At 39.2% G+C, this 20,084-nt stretch overlaps 1 protein-coding gene across 22 annotated transcripts in view; it reads right to left on the reverse strand.

The window, feature by feature from the left end:
* LRRC4C (leucine rich repeat containing 4C) overlaps positions 1 to 20,084 on the reverse strand; it is a 1,339,817-nt gene that overhangs the window by 166,088 nt on the left and 1,153,645 nt on the right. For 7 of the 22 annotated variants that reach the window (XM_508374.7, XM_054662225.2, XM_009460253.5 and 4 more), the window contains exon 1: positions 10,254 to 12,196. The exons of 14 other annotated variants lie outside the window; for them this stretch is intronic. The gene's annotated coding sequence lies outside the window, so the exon portion shown is untranslated. Of the gene's footprint in view, positions 1 to 10,253; positions 12,207 to 20,084 lie in introns of those variants that run through there. One more of the 22 variants, XM_001155584.7, reaches the window with a different exon arrangement.

A 20,084-nucleotide genomic window follows, 5' to 3' on the forward strand; every position in this document is an offset into this window, starting at 1 on the left:
AGACATCATCAGAAAAAGGTTTTCTTTTTTAAAAATCTGTGGACCCCCACTCCCACACACACACTCCTACTTTAGCAACAAATAAACACATATAATTGGATAGCTAAATTCTCCTACATTCCCAATGTGACTTGGTCAAAATTGATGAGCTAAAGCAAATGGATCCCTCCCAAGAAGTTGTCTTGGGAGGTTGCCTACAAGTGTCATCTCAACAGTTTGTAGTTTGACAAGAACTAAGACAAAACTCACCACTGGCTCTTCTAAATAAATCTTTCGCACTTTTGGAGGCCGAGGCTGGTGGATCACCTGAAGACGGGAGTTTGAGATCAGCCTGGCCAACATGGTGAAACCCTGTCTCTAAAATACAAAAATTAGCTGGACATGGTGGCATGTGCCTGTAATCCCAGTTACTCGGGAGGCTGAGGCAGGAGAATCGCTTGAATCTGGGAGGTGGAGGTTGCAGTGAGCCGAGATCGCACCACTGCACTCCAGCCTGGGTGACAGAGTGAGACTCCATCTCAAAAACAAAACAAAACAAAACAACAAAAAAACCCCCAAAAACTTCCCTGGCATACCTTCCCAAATCCTCACGCTTTATCATAAGGAATGTAGTGGTCAGGAAATAATCCTTTTGGCAGTTCTGGGGCTAAAATTTGTTGAAAGGATTAAAAGAAATCACTGGATTTCAAAAGCAGGATGAAGCATGACTATTAATGCTTTATCATCTGCTATTATTAGAGATTAATAATATTAATCTCTAAACTAGAAATAATCTAAAACTAGAAGAAAAACTTTAAAAAAGAACTATTAATGTAAAAACACAAATACTCCAGTTCAACATATTTAAGACATTTCTCTTCAAAATTGCAAGATAAAATTAAGCCATAATTAAATAATATCCTATCATTTACCACTTTCCTTCATGTGATCCAGTGTTTTCTGCTGCTCCTCAGGAGAGAAAGGAGGAAATAACCTTCTGTAGCATGGAGTCAAATTATTATATCCATGAATGTATGTATGCCAGGCTCCCACAAAGCCAGGTGTTCACATGTTGTCAAAAACGATTGCAGCTCATGATTTTCTATATTTAATGAAGGTACTTTTATTAGGGAGATATTTTTTAATCTCTTGTTATATTAGTCCATTTATGGACATTACTCAAACTTAAAATTTACATTCTCTTTTTTGATAATCATTCATGAGTAGGAAGGCCTGCTTCATACAACTGTGAGGCGTGTGCAATGCACAACTACAAGGACCACCTTGATTTTTGTGACCAGCAGACTTCATGAACAACGTCAGTGAGGACTGTACATTACCACACCTACAGTAAGCCTATGAGAAGCTATGCACTGGAATATTAAATTAGCACTAAAATATATTTAAAGAACTATTTTTAAAAATGAGATCCTCAAGAACAGCTATTATCAATATTTCAAAAAGCCAACTAGATTTCATACACATACCCATGTACTTGCACAAGGTAATTAAATCACCTTTGCTTTTGGCTCAATTTATATAAAATCATTCGATTTAAATGTTCATCTAGTGCACTTCAAAAAATGGTAACTGCCAGGTACATGTTGTCTATTAGTAAAAGTAAAAAAAAAATTGCAATGTTTTATTATGCAAAGTAGTTATGAAAAATGGGTCCCTAGAGGAAAAATAATAAAACTTGATCTTAACAATAAGAATATTGGGAAAATAATGGCCTATATCACTAACTGAGTTAAAGAAATTTCTTTACCTTAAAGATGTGTTAGATCAGGCCACTCATTTATTAGTTCTCCCCAGATACACTGAAAATCTCTATGCACTATGTTAGTTAGATGTGGGAGATGACAAGAAGAATAAGATGAGGTCCATATTCTTTTTTTTTTTTTTTTTTTTTTTTGAGACGGAGTTTCACTCTTGTTGCCCAGGCTGGAGTGCAATGGCGTGATTTCGGCTCACCACAACCTCTGCCTCCTGGGTTTAAGAGATTCTCCTGCCTCAGCCTCCTGAGTTGCTGGGACTATAGGCACGCGCCACCACACCCTGTTCATTTTGCATATTTAGTAGAGACAGGTTTCTCCATGTTGGTCAGGCTGGTCTTGAACTCCCAACCTCAGTTGATCCACCCACCTTAGCCTCCCAAAGTGCTGGGATTACAGGTGTGAGCCACCACACCCAGTCAATGGGATCCATATTCTAAAAGAAGCCACAATTTACTGGGATTTGCCAAATACATATAACAATAGTAAGAGCTATCACAAATATATGAACAAAATGTTTGTGTACAGAGGACAGGGAGATCAGTGGGCTTTGGGGAGCTGGGAAATATGTTCCCAAAGGAGGTAACTTGCTCTGAGACTTGACATATGAAGATCATATCCTAGGTAAATGGATTAGCTCTCCCCAAGTTTGCGTTCAAACTAGGCTGGTGTGTCCCCAGAGGACTAAAACATTTAGCATGGCAGGCAGATGGGAGAGGGCATGAATAGGCTGGCCGGACTGTGCTGTTGAGAAGAGTCTGGATTTTATTCTAAAAACATATTTCAAGAATATAAAGAGGATGTTCAGCATTACTTGTTGGATGATATATCTAGAGGAAGAACGAGTAATAGACTATCTGAGGAAAAATTGGCATTATCAGAAAGACTAGTTAGAGACAATCTAGGAGAGACACGCTAGAATCTGGACCAAGGCCATAGCGAGATAGACCAAAGCTGACTTTAAGATAGTGAGTAGATTGGATTTGATGACTAGTTGGATAGGAGGGAGGTTAAAGAGATATTGACATCATTTAAAACTGTAAATATCCAAGTTTTTGTTTCTGTTTTCTAAGTGAGGATTAAGGAGTTAAAAAAATATGTTATGTTTTCAGCACAGTGCCTGGTGCATATCTAGGTTTCTGGAGAAAAAATAACCAGTTATAGATGGAGTATTAAGTTTGCAAGGCTTGTAGGAGACTCAGGTAATTAAGTGCGATCTTGCTGGCAATGGACACTTATGTAGGGTTTGGTACTATCAGTGGTTTCGGGCATCCACTGGGGATCATGGAATGTATCTCCTCCACCAACAAGGGGCACTACTGTAATTTAATAAAAACAGTAGTAACCACCATTTCTTGAGCATTTGATATGCACCAGGCACTGTACTGAAAATATAACATGTATTTTTTTCCTTAATCCTCACTTAGAAAACAGAAACAGCATACACAGGTTAGCCAGGATTTGAGATTCATCTCTCAAAAAACCCCCAGCTTATGTCTTTCAGGAATGCAGAGAGACTGGGAGTAGAAGTGACTCAAAGGGGGAAGCCCTCATTATTTAAGGAGAAGATTAGGAAAACAGAAGGAGGATAAAGTGATATCAATAAAGTGATCAATGAGGAGTGCCTCAAACCCTTGGAAGTGTTTCAGAAAACCAGAGGCAGGTGATGGGATCGTGTTACAGAGAGATCAAACACAAGAAGGACTAACATCAGGTGCTGGGTCCCCACAATGAGGACCTCATCTGGTTTATAGCACATCGTATCTAAACTCTAACCTTACTATTAGCATTGACCATATTTCTCATATAATTATACATTTCTAGATGTCTTATAACATTTTGCAAAATCTTTCTCTCCATTAGATATGTTCAGTGAGTTGGGACAATTTTGCCTAAGTCTTTCTTAGAAGTCACTTCTATACTTGAGGGCATACTTGGAAATGACTGAGGACTGACAAATATACGGAAGGTATATGTGACCTAAGCAGCTGGAGAACTTTCATTTCAGGAAATAGGGGAAAGGGAAACTGCAGACATCTCAAGCCCAGTGAAAACATTCAGATTGAGTACCTGGTTACATAATAGTGAACTGCTATGTTTATTTGTTACCAAGTCAACAAGTTTGACTTTACTGATTCTGATTTTGGGTTCTCAAGTCAGCAGATACGCAGTTCCTATTCCCAGCCTCACCATTTAGTTGCTATACAACCTTAGACAAATCACTTAGCCTCTTTGTGTTTCTGTTTTCAAGTGAGGATTAAAGAAAAAAAAATACTTGTTGTATTTTCAGTACAGTGCCTGGTGCATATCAAATGCTCAAGAAATGGTGGTAACTACTGTTTTTATTAACTTACAGTAGTGCCTCCTTGTTGGTAGAGGAGATACATTCCGTGATCCCCAGTGGATGCCTGAAAACACTGATAGTACCAAACCCTACATAAACTATCATTTTTCCTGTAAAGACGTATGTATGACAAAGTTTAATTTATGCATTAGGCACAGTAAAAATTAACAACAATTATAACAACATACTGTAATAGAAGTATGTGAATGTAGTCTCTTTCTCTTAAAATCTCTGCTCGGTTGACCACAGGTAACTGACACCACCAAAAGTGAAACTGCAGATAAGAAGGGACTACTAGATACTTGTAAACCCGGGAAGTGTTGAAAGCTTTCCTAAGTGCAGAAAGCTCTCATAAGCCTGTGGCAAAGTTGAAAGAAAAGTACATTAACTTTACATAAGTTTTTCATTATTTTTAGACTTCATTATGAATTTGATTGACATTGAAAACCATGATCAAAAATAACATCACCAACTTGGATAGCAAAGTTGGCAGGAAATCTTTATTTATATGCTCCATAAAAGTAAAGCAAAACACTCACAGAATCTTAAATGTTAGATCTTCCCATTTCTGTTTTAAATAACCAAAGATTTCAAAGAAAAGAAAGTGGGCTAGGAATTATTGAGTGCCAGTCATGTGCCAAATACTTAAGACATTTTATTGCTCCCAAAATAACTGCAAAAAATAAAGTCAATTTTACAATTGAGGAAACCGAGGATTAACAAGGTTGATTGACAAATTTAGGGGCCCCAGCTAACAGGTGATGAAACAAAGTTGAAATCCAAGGTTTGTCTATTCCAAATCTTGAAGTAGTTCCCCTACAAACTGAGCATTTCCTTCACCTTTTTACCCACATATCTGCCATTTTAACACAATTCTGCCTTTCTCACTGAATACTATGGGATTCTTCTCCACATTTTAGTAACTAGTTTCCTAAGATCAATAATTATATATTTTTAATTTTGGGAATACTAAATTCCAAGGTAGTCAATTATGAACTCAGGATCCTAAAATCTTAGTGCTTGAAGTAACCTTAGTTTTTACTTGATCTAACAGAAGAGAATATAGAACCTAGAGAGGTAAGTTGAATTGTACAAAATGTCACAATTCATTAATGACAACACCAAGAATAAGAAATACACACTGCATCACATGACTTTCAGACCTCAGGTTTTCCAACATAAGGAAGCAACTTAATGTCACTGTGTGTGTGTGTGTGTGTGTGTGTGTGTGTGTGTGTGTGTATTCCATCAGTATACTAGTTGGCATTTGTTACTAAGCTTCTATAAATTCCCCAAAGCCAGGCTTCTGGTATATATGTGCGTGCCTGCGTGTGTTTGCATACACTCTTGTATGTGAATGCATTTGAGTTATTTAGAGGAGGTGTTTCTCAAACTAAGTTCATTCAAGCAGTATTTATTGCATGCATACTACTTGCCAGCCATTCTTCTGAGGTGCTGAGGACATAACAAAACCTTTGCATTCAGAAAGTGTTATAAGCACAGTGTCTCAGCCACAAGATCAGCCTAATTAAATTTCAATGGTCAAATTAATATTTCTCCACAAAAATTATTTTGAAGAAATGAAAGATGCAACTGATTCTTGACCTTCTTAGGGAATCTTCTAAGATACCATTTACAGATCATTCATGTTTTTGTGCCTGTATTATAAAGTACTTGACATTCTAACCAAAGTTTATATGACACAGAATATATTTTCCACAATTCACAAAGTATATTTCAATCTTTACTGACGAAATGGCATTCACTAAGGCACTTCTAAATATGTTTTAAAACGGCAGGACCTTACCAAAAATGGTCATATCTATTTATATGTTACTCCAACCTTAATCTTGTCTATATATTTCTTCTTTCTTAGTCTATGCCAATGTGAACTTAGAGTAACAGCTTCCCTCCAACAGAGTCCATATCTGTTTTTCTGCAAATCTAAACTAAAATCATAGATGATCCATTTAAATGTGCATTTATTGAATGCTTGCTGTGCGTGGCATATGCAATCTGATCTCATCCTCACGGCAGACAGTTCCATGCAGTTGTTATTACCTCTATTTTACAGATAAGCAAACAGGCTCAGAGAGGTTAAATGATGCATGTAACACACGTGGCCCAGTGGGAAGCTGAGTATTTGAATTCACTTAAGATGCTAGAGTCCAAGTTTCACCTAATTTCTTATTCATCTTTAGGAAGCATGCAAAAAAGTAAAATTTATCAAATGGTAAGAACTTTCATAGAGAATTTCCATCTTTTCTTAAGGTCAGTGAAAATGGTGAACTTCCAAATGCTTTTGCAATATTCACACAGATTTCAAATTGTTTTCATTGAAAAGAAACATAAGAATCCAATGGCTATCTCCCAAGCCTAACTGTACTATTATCATCCACAGATGAGACATTAAGAATAACAATTACTACAGTAGGACTCCTTTTCTCTTAAGGGGAAAACAGGTCCCTAGAAGAATATTAAGGAAATGGACAGAAAACAGGGCTGCTGCTGTAGAGAATGAAATTATGAGCAATGACCATGACTGCCTGCCTCAGAAAACCACTGGTGTGGGAAGATTTGCACATGTAAACAATGACGTGTGTGTTTGCATTAAATCTTCCTCATTCTATATATTCTAATGAGTCTTTAGCCTATAACAAAGTAAAGATTTTGTTTAATGAACATAGCATTCATTTTGACTAGAATTGTGAATCCAAATTGTGCTTTTGGAGGGCTTAATATTAGTAATGGAATTTTATACCATATAATTTAAATTATGTAACTGCATAGACATTTGCCTTTATTTTGTACATCCAGGTCCAGACTATGTAATATGTGGCTAAAATGACACACTTAAAATACCAGAAATCTCTTATTCAACTTTTAGACCAAAAACACACACAGCACATTAATTGCATTATTTCCCTGTAAAATTTCATTTAAATATTATTTTTGCTGAGATTTATTTTTCTATACTCTTAGGAGAAAGTCATAATGCACAGTTTCTAGTATGAGGCAGCACTTTATATCTAAAATAATATATTGAGCCAATCTGTCCTGATAAGACCTCAAATGAGGATCCTGGCAACTACTATAAGGTCAGTTGCACACTCCCTATTTTTCTTGTATTGGTGCTCGAACTGTTAAAGTGCTTAGCCAGACTGTTATTCATTCTCAGGAAATTAATCCACGTTAATCCAAGTATAACCATAACAAACAGCCATCCTTAGAGGGCCTATTATGCTTGCAGCTTTGCATAACACTCCTTTTAAGTCATAAAACAATTCAAAAATTACATATTATAATTCCCACCTCATAGACTAGACAATTGAGAGCCAGGGAAATTAAAAGTATTGTTCAAAGGGCACAGCTACTACATTTGAGGAAGAAGATATTTGAAAACGTAACTTTAAAACTTGTAAAACCCAGTAGCTTTCTGGGCATAGGGTCCTTGGCAGATTCTGGTGGACAACTGCTTACTCACAAATGTCTTTCAGTGGGCACCAACCTGGGCCCTGACACCCACTGATGAGTAAGTTTCCAGCTCTGTCATGGCCCTAATTCTTTGAACAGTACATGAACAAATGCAGTGCTTCTGAACCAATCAGTTTAAAACAAATCAGTACTTAACCAAAATGCAGGGCCAACTCTGACTGCTAAACCAAAGGTGTTAACCCCCAGGTGGGCCATAGGTTCCTAAGAGTAGAGTTGCTGAAATGATTTGCCAGTATGAAAGATGATGACACCTTAGATGCCCCATTAACTCCAGATTTGCAAATGTTTAAGTGGAGGGGATGGGAGGACACATTTCATACCAAAATTTTAAACAGATTCTCTCTCTTCACTTCTTTCCCTTTCTCTCTCTTAGGAAAGTTGCATGTGTACATTAAGTGTGGAGGGCACAGGGAGGAGGTGACACTATCAAGGAGAGGAATGTGCTTTCAGACCTAATTAGAGCAGCACTGAAGAAATTTTGATGTCAACAAAAGATATATATATATATATATATATATATATATAAAGAAAATAAAATCTCCAATTGGCAGGCCCAACCTAGTTTCAAGGCTGGGGTTCCCATGTGAAGCCAGGAACTCAACTATAAAGTGAAAAAGCATCAAGTACATGTTTTTCCTCTTACTTTCTTTGTCATTGTGCTAAATTCCAGCTGAGCAGGAACTTAATATAACTTGAGTCATTCCATGTCTACAAATGCTGACTTAACTGTGGTAACGTAAAACAAAGCAAATAAGCAAACGAATACAAAAAAAGTGCAGAGAACTATGAAAATATATGCACAAGCCTATGGGGATTTCAGGGAATAAAACCGTCTTGCACAATTATTTTCATAGGTTGGTAAATTTATTGCCTGATCTGTGTTCCAACAGGAAACATGTGCCCAGAAAAATAAATTAGAGAAGTGCTCAGCTGTAGGCTAGTTTAGTTAAGGAGTAATGAAAAGGATAAGAATAGATGATGTGAGTGTAAGAACAGGCTGAGATGCTTTCAGCTGCGTGTTTCTGGTTTATATTATCACCTCTCTAATATAAATCTAACTCTACAGTTCTTTAATGACTCTCTGGGGACCACCACTCACAGGATTAAACACTAAGAAGGGACCCAGGAGAGTGCTGCCTTTCATCTCCTTTGGGATATGTCAGAGTTGTCGATCTTATTTTTTTTTAAATGGTATTCAAGCCAAGGTTACCTAAACTATGCTATAGAAAGGAAAAGAGGAAAGGAAGAGGGAGAGAGGGAGGAAGGGAAGAGAGAAAACGAATGTTGGAGTTTGTAACCCTTGAGGTCTAAACTGGCAGAAGTTTTATTTCAAGCTCTCAGGACCAATATGCCTTCCTTTGACCCTTACTCATCAAACGGCATCCAAAATACAGGAGTAGCCAGGCTATGTATACCTGTCCAGTTTGGATCCCAAACTGACTTTTGCCTGGCGTTCTGAGGCTTGTGTGAGTCACCTGTCTCATGCTGTTTGGCCATTAATGAAAGAGTTATAGCTTCTCTAGGCCTCAGTTTCCTTTTTTTATTGACTTGAGATCTCTGGAGAGTCTTCTGGCTCGAAAGTTATATGAGTCTATGATTCTGATAGAAGGCCCCAGAGAGGAATAGAGAAGGGGGAAGGGGAAAAGTTCTGTAAAAAAGGCCAGCTCCATGACTTTGGCAGCTATAGGGGAGGAGGGAAGGTGATCCTACAGGCGCTCAGACTTTCTAAGCATTTTCCACCTTCTGCTTTATTTTTTATATTGGCCTCTTTTTCCAAGACAAAGCTGGCACATGAGAAGTATTAGTGCTCAACATAACCTCTTCTTCAGCTGCTTTTTCTAAGTTACCACAGGACACGAGATTTCTTTCTTTTTCTGAGGAGCTGTGAACTGGTGATGTTGGAAAGGTTTCTGGCAAAACCCAAGCCACTGCTCTACAGTCTGTACACAGCCTCTCTGTAATCCAAAGAAGTCCTCAGTTAGAAGGGGGTGGAGTTGGAGAGAAGTAGGTCCTCCTTGTTTCATTTTTAGCACTGGTGTGAACCCGGGAAATCTGAAGACCACATCTGGGCATATGTATGCAAGAGTGATTGTGGAAAGTATAGCCACTTCTCTCCACCAGCTTCCTCGCCCAAAAACCCACCCTTTCTCCCTCCACCCACGCACCAGCCCGAAGCCACCCTTCATCGCCTTGGTTTATTGTCATATTTTTGTGTTAATACATTCTGTTGATCTGCAATGTCAGGTTGGATAATGAAATTTAAATTGAGTCCCTTCGATTTCCAATAGCGAAACATTTGTGCATCTAACTCCGGGGCTGACAAACAACTTAAATGCATTCTAGAGTGTCAGTCACACAGCACTGGCACCCCACACTGCAGCGGCTTTCTTGGGGAGCTTTTTTTTTTTTTTTTCCTGGTGAACATTTGCAAAGGCGTCTGCCCAGGATGCAGTCAACCTGCATCCTTATAGCAAACTGGCTTATCAGAGAGCAGAGACTGATGAAGCAAATGCGTGGGCCACCCATTCCCTTATTTTCTGGCCCCCAATAGCCAGTTCTTTAAAAAAAACACAAAAGGGGGAGAGAGGATAAAGAGACCAAGAACACCAAATTAACTGACATTTTCTTCACCAATAAATAAGAAAATAAGGGTCACTCACTGTATTTCAGACTGATCACAGCGACATCCAGATGGAAATCCAGGTGGTTAAGAACAAGAGAAAACGCATGATCTTGATACCAAAAGGAATAAAAATTTTTAAAAAAGGAGGTTGATGAAGAAAAATCCAACTGCAATTATCCGTCAATTTTAGTCAACATAGGCACAAATCCAACTGTGCTCTGCTGGTTTCTCTCCCCCAATCAATGCCTCATTCTGCCGCGGTCAACTTTTCTTCTCTGAAATTTCTTTGCAGATGTATTATTAATTTCCTCTCCTCTTGTGGGAAATTCAAAAAGAAAAGAAAACACCACCACACCAGTTCTTTACTTTGCTAAAAAAGCCCCAAACTTTTCATTCCAAAAATATCTCCTTGGCTCACTTTCTCCTTTATAGAGAAAAATGAACATACTTTTTTCTTTGTGAATCCTCGGTTCTTCATTTCCAATCATCCTTTTTTTAGGGGCGGGGGAGGGGAACAGCTGCTTTAAGATTATTTATTTATGTCAGAACACACCAACCCCCGCGGGTCTAACTCTGGTTTATTTCATTCTTGAATGCTCCCTGTGTGCACATATACACATTTGTGTTAAGATCCAGGGCTCACAAGAAAAAGCTTCGTTCTTCCTTCTCTCTTGCACAATCAGTTTATCCATTGCGTTCGGTTCCAGGAGAAAGCTGCGTCCCGCATCCTTCATTTTTGCAAGGCACCCAACAGCCACCACCACCAAAAAAAAAGTCTCCTTTTACATGGTCGATTCCTCTCCCCAGCCTCCCCTTCGAAGAATGTGGGGAGCAACTTCCCCCCCACTCTCCATCCTTCCGGCCGGCCCCTTCGCCAAAGATCTGATTAGATTTCTCATCACAACCCAGTGCGCAATTGAATTTTTGATTTCAGCCACCCGGCCAGCCACCTTCCCCTCTCCCCTCCAAACTCCGGTTATATCCTGTCTCCTTCCCTCCACCGCCTCTGCAATTTCATAATCTCACGTTAAATGGAGTGCGGGGGGCGGGGGCGGGGGCGGGGGCGGAGGTAGTGGAGGAAAATTTCAAGGCTCCGTCAGCTGTCAAGAAGAAACCCATTCCTCCCCCCGCTACTTTTTTTTTTTTCTTTTTAAGGCTCGGGGTGCCTTTCCTTCCTCTGTCCCCGCCCCCACCCCCAGCACCCGGTCCAGATCCTCCAGGTGTTGCAGAACTCCGCGGTCGGGGCCGGGATCACGGGGGAGACGCAGGATGCGGTCCCTCGCCGGTGGCCCCTGCCAGCCCCCGGGTCCCCTTCTCCTCCATCAGCCGGCAGTGGCTCCGGGAGCGCCGAGGTGATGGAAGTTGAGACTGGGGCTTTTATTTCAAATGGGGAGGGCGAAGTGAGGGGACAGACAGGGTGGTAGGCAAATTAAAAAAACACACACACGAAAAAAGAAAGAAAAAAAGAAAAAAAGAAAAAGGAAGAAAACGGGTAAAAAAAAAATTCCCTAATCGCTGGCTCTTCTCATCCTTCTCAAATGCAACTGCAGCTTTGATCTCATTTCCAGCTGCGTTGGGTACATTTTGGAGCCACAAGTTGGTTCCCGTTGGCGCAGACCTTCCCGATGCCTGCTAGTCCTCTGCGAGGGGACGCGTTCTCGGGAGCGCAGCTGCTCCGCGCCGTCCTTAGCGCCATCGCCCTGGCTCACGGCTCCCTGCGCGGCAGAAACCCCAGTCCCCTTCCATCCACTTCGGTTTGAACTCTCTTCCTCCCCCTCCCTCTGCTCTCTCCCCTCTTTTTCTCCCAAATAAATGCTCTCCCAGCGCCGGCGGCAGCTCTTGCCAGCCCAGGCTTTCTCTCGACCAATGCCACGTCCTGACGCTTAGGGTCCTAGCTTCCAAAAGCTCCTTTCGGACTGCAGTCGCCTTCCCTCCTCTGCCCCTCTTTCTTTCCCCTTTTCCTTTCCCTTTCTCTGCTTGTGATCAGTAAAATACAATTACCCAATTACCTCCCATCATCTTAGCACTGATTGGTCAATTGCATTAACACTTGAAGTCAGGGAAGAGGGGATTGGAGCTTCAGAGATGTGGCTCTGCTGCCACCTGGAGGGCAGAGCCAGAACAGCTGAGTCTAAAAGCAACCCCCACGCTGGGAGGTTCAGGCTGTGTGGGAGAAGTCAAGTTTTTTCAAAAAGCTTGCCTGTTTTCATGCAGAAATCCAGGAGTTTTGAGCTACAAAGAGGAAGACATTAAAATAAAATCACCACTAAGATTCAAAATTATCACCAAACACACAAAGCTGTTGCTTTCAGGTTGCAGGTTAAGAGCCTCTCCCAGTCAAGCACACTGGTCCCAAGCTGAGGATTAACACAGTACTATTGCTCAGCCGGGCGCGGTGTCTCACGCCTGTAATCCCAGCCCTTTGGGAAGCCAAGGTGGGCGGATCATGAGGTCAGGAAATCGAGAACAACCTGCCCAACATTGTGAAACCCCGTCCCTGCTAAAAATACAAAAATTAGCCGGGAGTGATGGCGCGCGTCTGTAATCCCAGCTACTCGGGAGACTGAGGCAGGAGAATTGCTTGAACCCGGGAGACGGAGGTTGCAGTGAGCCGAGATTGGGCCATTGCACTCCAGCCTGGGCGACAAGAGCAAGACTCCGTCTCAAATAAATAATAAAATAAAATAAAATAAAATAAAATAAAATAAAATAAAATAAAAGAATAGGCTCATCAGAAAGAATCCAGAGTAGCTTAAAAGCTACTCGGGAGGGAGGCTGCGGTCGAGCAGGATAATCTTACCAGGAGGAAGCAACTGTAAAGGCGAGATAGTAGCCTTCAGCCTATGCAGTGTTGCAGTAAATTGGCCTGTTCAGTTTGTACAAGACATCCAGGACAGCTTGACAACTCAATTCCAACATCCCCTGCTCCAGGATGTGGACTTTTCCATCAACTCGTGTTAGAGAAATAGTTGGCACATTTCAAATTCACTGGGTCTCCTTAGAGGGACTGGGCCAACAAAATAATGCTATTAATATTATGTTTACATTGGTTTCTTTCTCCAATGTATAATTTTCATAAGGCCCTTTCAGTAATCTATGGGCATTCACTTTATGTCATTTATGTATGTAACCTTGAGATATGAATCAATAAAATTAGGAATGATAATTTAAACAGTACTATATATATATATGGAATAGATTAAATAAATGTTCCTCTGTTTTGTGTGCCCTAAGTAATGATCTTTGCGCTGATTTTCTTTATTTTTGAGAGAACAGAATATGTACTTGGTTTAAAAACAGTTTTAAAGAAAGTGAGTAAATCATAATGGAAGGTAGCATCAAACAGAAAGGAGAAAAGATTTATTAAGAGAACATCAGAGACATATCTAAGTTTATACAAAATGCTATTTTTTTCCTCTTCTGTTCCCATTATACTACACGGTATTTCCTTGCTTAGAGTTAAAAAAATTTCATCTGTAATGTTCTTTGCATACTGAGAGCATGCTGTAACGTGCATCTCAGATGTCAGTACATGCAAGGGGAAAGACTTTTCCTTACACATGGATTGTGATTTATTGTAATTTCCCCATCTTTTTGGAGAGCTTTGATGTTATGAATTACATGAAAATGTGAATTTCTCGAGGGTTAATGGCATTGCTTCTATTTTTAAGTGAATGCTGTATTGATTGATTCAAAACACTAGTGGGCAGTTGACTTTAATTTGTGTTTTGAAGCTCTTACCCTTATATGCCAATTATAGTTTATCCACTAATAAATGATTAAAAAGTACTGTCACTAGCTGCACTAGATAGCTTCAAAGGAGTCTATCCTCTGATTCTGAAGTAAGCTAGAAGCCATTTGAAACGAAAATTTTCTTTTTAGGGATTTTGACAGCAAAGGAAGGCCAATGATTTGTTTTTTTCAGAGCTGATTATTAGCTCTCTACCAGACATCTTTAATACTATCAGAATGAATTAATCTATTAGGCAAAGCAGCAGGGACAGATAAGTGCTATTTGGCCAAAAGGGAAAAAGGAACAGCTTCCCTTTCCTGTTAACCTTCCCCTTCAGCAGCTACAGTATCTTTACCCACATCATTGACTCATTCACACTATATGACCTTGAATTCGTCACATGGCTTTCATTTTTAGATTTAGATTGAACCAGTCATTATTGAGCATCCATATGGCATGGTTTTTTGTTACACTTTTCTCATATATATCACCTTATTTAGTACTCAAAACAACACCCTGAGAGATTTTGAAGATGGAAAAAATGAAGCTTAAAATCACAAACTTGGTAAATGACACAGCCAAAATTTGAACCCAGATCTACTCAATGCCAGTTCTTCCAGTTTTGCGATAACATTAAGGTTTTGGTAACATGGGGAACAGCTGTATATCAATTATCAGCATGCAGGCTGTCATTTTCTGCCCTGAATGCCAGGCATGAATTTGTAACCCTTTCAGAGGATGGCAATACCACATTTGTCACTGAATGACCTCACCCAAAAAGAATTGGAATAAGCAGTAGACAAGCTAACTGTCATGAAAGTACACACGCAAACCAAATTGTTGCTGAAAAAAAACATAATTATAGATATTTATGCAGTAGAGGTTGCCAGGTACTATTAACAATGACAGAGTATGTGTTCAAGTAAAAATTTTTATAAAAGCTCTTTTAGAAGAAATAATATTACACCACCACCCTTCCCATTAGCCCATCTAGTTACCAAAAGCATGGAGAGGACAAAATGCTTATTGAAATGACATGACTTGGGAGAAAAGGAGGCACAGTGCTAGCATGCTAGATTTGTTCTATGGACATGCAGATTTCTACTTTTGTTCTTCTCTGATTTGTAGATGTGAGTCATTAAACAAAACTGTTATCTTATTTCACTCTATGTTCGTGACTATAGCTGGTGTAATCTTTAGCAAACAGCAGGGGACAGCATCTTGTAATCAGAAATACAGAATAGTAAATAGAACAAATTCAGTAACTTTGCTTACAAATAAAAAAGTGAATGTGTCTATTGTGTTTATTAATTGGATTTAACAAGCTGTAGGCAACTCTATTGAAGCACAATACATACTTAAAGTTTGTGTCTTTATGCTGTGTTATAAATCCTGGAAATAAATATTCTCTTTTCACTTCCAATAGTATTACATAGGGACCAGAATATCCTCCGGGATAATCGTATCAAGCTTGCCTGTATAGTCACACGTAATGACATGTGAATTAATTTCATTAAAACAACTTATTTTTTCAAAACTACTTTGAATTTAAAATTCAATACTCAGCAGGAGTTTACTAAACATTTTACATTAGATAATATTCTATAGATATTGTATTTTGGAACTAGATGATATCCTAATAATCCTCTATTCTTTATTTCTTGAAATATAGATAAAAGATCCTAAAGTCCTAAATACTGATGTGCAAATTTCTGCTTTTTTTTCAAGGTCCCCCCCCGACCCATGATGGCTACTTCTCCACTCAGCCCTCATCCCATGTAGTCTTATTTTTTGTTCTCTCATACTTTTTAACATTTGTTTTAATAACTAGCATTTAATGAGAGCTTGCGAGTGCCAAGCCTGTCTCTATGTATGTTACATATTTCAGTTCATGTAATCCTTCCAACAATCTTATGAAGTAGGTGCCATTGATGAAATTGGAGTTGAGGTTAAATAAGGGCACCTAGCTAGGAAGTGATAGAGGCAAGATTGTAACTCAGGTTATTTCATCTCAGAGGTTGTGGTTATAACACATATTTCCTACTATTACTTATTGTGATGGATAGAAATTATTTGCTTATGTCTATGTCCCCCTCCAACCCCCAAACCATAATTGATTTCACAAGAGCATTGTCTGTATTTCTAATGCTTTGTACACCGTTGAGTGAATAAATGTCTAAGATAATGCTCTTAGGAAATGGAAAGACCTACATTTTTTGGTCTCTTACCGACTATTCTTTTCACTGTGGTGCACAAAATTCTAAAAAGATGAGATACTTATAATTATTAAAATAGAAAAGCTAAGAGAAGATGCCACCAAATAAGATGATTTCAGCAATGAAGTATAACTTTTGAATCAGTTAGCAATGAGTGCATAATAAACCATTTGAAATCTTAATAGCTAAAAACAACAATCATTTATTATTTCTCATGACTCTAAAGGCTGGTCAGAAATTGGTTAAGTGGCTCTTTTTGATCTTTTTGATCTAGTGGCTGAGTTAACTGCTTGCTGATCTAGAATGGTCTCAGCTATAGTCACTGGTGCAACTGGGCTCCACCCCACATACATCTCTCTCTCTCTTCTTCAGCTTGGACCAAGCATATTTCTTGGCAATGGCAGAAATCCAAGAGAGCAAGCAGAAGATCATGAGTACCTTCTCAGGCTTCTGTGTGAATAGTATCAGCTAACTTCCCATTGTCCAAAGAAAATCACTTAGTTGAGCCCATTGTCAGGGAATAGGGCAGGCCATTCCACCTTCAAGGGGAGGCGTATTAGTCTGTTTTCACATTGCTATAAAGATATACCCAAGACAGGCTAATTTATAAAGAAAATAGGTATAATTGACTCACAGTTCCACATGGCTGGGGAGGCCTCAGGAAACTTACAATTATGGCAGAAGGGGAAGAAGCATGTCTTACATGGTGGCAGGTGGCAGAAAGCTAGGAAGAGCAGGGAAAACTGCCTTACAAAATCAGATCTCCTGAGAACTCATTCACTATTTTGAAAAGAGCATGGGGGGAAATGCTCCCATGATGCAATCACCTCCCATGAGGTCCCTCCCCCAACACGTGGCAATTACAATTTGGATTACAATTCAAGATGAGATTTGGGTGGGGACGCAGAGCCAGACCATATCAGGAGGTTACTGCAAAGTTGTATAAAACGAAAGCAAATGGAGAATCAGAGTGATCATTGCAATCAACTACAACCTCTCTCCCTTATGAATAACAAAGGTCCTTAGTGATTACTGGGGTTTGCTGGAAAGAAAGTGTCCACATTAGTGACTATCTAATCAGTCACTTATTTAAACATATGCATAATGATCCCCAATTACGTGCCAAGCATTATGGAAATCATCACTAACTCCTCTGTCACCTTTACTTTCCTGATAGCACCTGTTGATGCTGTCTCAGGAATGGCTCACAGATGTGTGCCAAAGAGAGTGTACCTATTTCTCTTTATTACTTTAGAGAGACCACTATCAGGTTCCTGAGTGGACTCTGCCACTCACCTTTCTTCTTACCCATTCTAGCTCCTCTCTAATACCAGCTAGCTTGTGTAAAAGGAAAGTAGATGAGAGAGAAGTTTAAATGAACAAACATTAAAAGGAAAATCTGTTCCATATGTACAATGACAAGATACCACAACATTGAACAAAACTATTTGTAATGCATAGGAAAAGATTCATAGTTTAAATACAAAAATAGTTCTTGAAATAGCTAACATGAATGGGAAAAATACTTGAATAGCCAATTAAATGAAGAACTAGTTATTTTAACATGTATTGGGACCTATGTTGCTTAACACAGTGCCTGGTCCTTTGACCTCTTAATAAATTTTGATTGACTAGATGAATGAACTGTCCACTTGGTTGGGGGAAGAACGTGGATAGATAGTAGCTATGCTAATTACAATCAATGGTGAGATAATATGGTCAGAATTTTACAGAAGTGTAAAGAGCTGGGGATGGAAGACAGAGGAGACAGTAGCTACCTCAATGTGGGGCCAGACCAAGAGGATTTCACAAATAGAAACTGTATTAGGCTGTCCTTGCATTGCTATACCAAATACTTGACACTGGGTAATTGATAAGAAAACAGGTTGAATTGGCTCATGGTTCTGCTCTACAGGAAGCATGGTAGCATATGCTTCTGGGGAGGCCTCAGGGAGCTTATACTCATGGTGGAAGGCAATGTGTGAACATGGTGGGAGCAGGAGTAAGAGAGAGAGAAAGGGGAGGTGCTACTGACTTTTAAATGACAAGATTTCACAAGAACTCACTAACGTGAGGAGAGTACCAAAGGGGATGGTGCTAAACCATTCATGAGAAATCTGCCTACATGATCCAGTCATGTCCCTCCTGGCCCCACCTCCAACATTAGGGATTACAATTTGACATGAGACTCAACAGGGACACAGATCCAAACCATATCAGAAACGCTAATGTGTTCAAGGCTTCATGAATGTGGATGTAGTTGATGATTGCAGAATTGCCCATTTGGCAGCCAGAGGACAAAGAACAAAATGCATTCTAAGAAAAAATAATTTGTTACCCAAAGATTAACAGAGTTAAAGCTTAACTAACTTACAAACTCAGCTATGGTTGAAGTGATCAACTATTAGATGCCATGTACAGATCCAAAGAGTCCAGCTTTTGAAATACAGTCATTCCTCTGTATCTGTGGGGAATTGATTCCAGGATCCCAGCAGACTGCAAAATCTGAGGATGCTCGATCCCTTATATAAAATAGTATAGTATTTGCATGTAATCTGTGGACAGCCTCACATACATTTTAAATCGTATCTAGATTACTTACCTAATACAATCCTAATTCAATGCCTACACATCACTTCATTCTTCAGGATTCAATGTAATACCCAGCACTTGGCAAATTCAAGGTTTGCTTTTTGAAATTCTGTGAAGTTTTTATTTCTTAAGAGGCAGAGTCTAGCTATGTTGCTCAGGCTAGAATGCAGTGGTACAATCCTGGCTCACTACAGCCCGGAACTCCCGGGCTCAAGCGATTCTCTCACGTCAGTCTCCAGAAGAGCTAGGACAGGTGTGAGCACTGTACCAGGCTCTCTGGAAGGTTTCTGATCTGTGATTGGTTGAATCCACAGATGGGAAACCCACAGATATGGAGGGTTACCCATTGATAATCTTCCTAGGAGGATATCAATCACTAAAGAAGCTTGGGAAGGAAGGGCATTGGCGAAGGGGAGCATGTTGACAGATAATTCTCCCTTTTTCAGACCACATGAGGCAACATGACAAATTTGAGGAGTGACTTAAAGTAATAAGAAGAAAGCTGAAAGAAACAATGGTATGACAATTTGGCAACCACTTCTGAATGGCCTTCAACTCAGTTATCTTTTACATATCCTTTCTAAATAGTGACCCAATCACTTTAAAAACACAATCTCCTTTATTAAATGTTTCTAAGGGAGAAGGTATGTGTGCATAGATACTATGTGGTAGTATTTTTGTACTGTCTAAATTAGGAATCTTTGCACTGGGAAGAAAATTGCCCATAAAGGTATCTTTAAAACTTCACCAGGAATTAGGAGATGGTGTGAATCCAGTTGTGTAATTTGGAAAGACAGCTGCATTTTATACAGCTAAATCAGCACTTGATACTAAACAATTCCTAAAGAATGTCACTTTATTTTAGCATCAGCCATGCAGTGCAGATTCAAGAAATGATAGCCTTGTTTTCCCCACCGCATTACTATTGTGCTTTCAGAAGATGAAGGCATAGATTTCAAAATTGAGTTCTCTTCACATTGAAGATTCATTTAGCACATCTGTGGTTCCAGGCCTCCAGCTGATTTAGTCGCTCATGACTGAAATAATGTTAAACAATTTGCATTTTTAAATGTCCAGGTCTCTAATATACACACTTTTAAGAGACAAAAATGACTCTGTAAGGGATGCTGTAGACTTATGAAAAAATCATTTCTGATATTGACACCGAAAATGGAGACACTTTTATCACCTGAATAAAATAATGCCTTGAAAAATGAAAATAAGTATGTATAAAGAAATAAAGACTTTCAAAATGGAAGGGGCTTAGGAATCCTTTGATTCACTATACATATCTACCTAATCCATCAAAAACTGTGTTAGTTTTATA

Source organism: Pan troglodytes, chromosome 9, assembly GCF_028858775.2.
Source record: "Pan troglodytes isolate AG18354 chromosome 9, NHGRI_mPanTro3-v2.0_pri, whole genome shotgun sequence".
NCBI lineage: Eukaryota > Metazoa > Chordata > Mammalia > Primates > Hominidae > Pan > Pan troglodytes.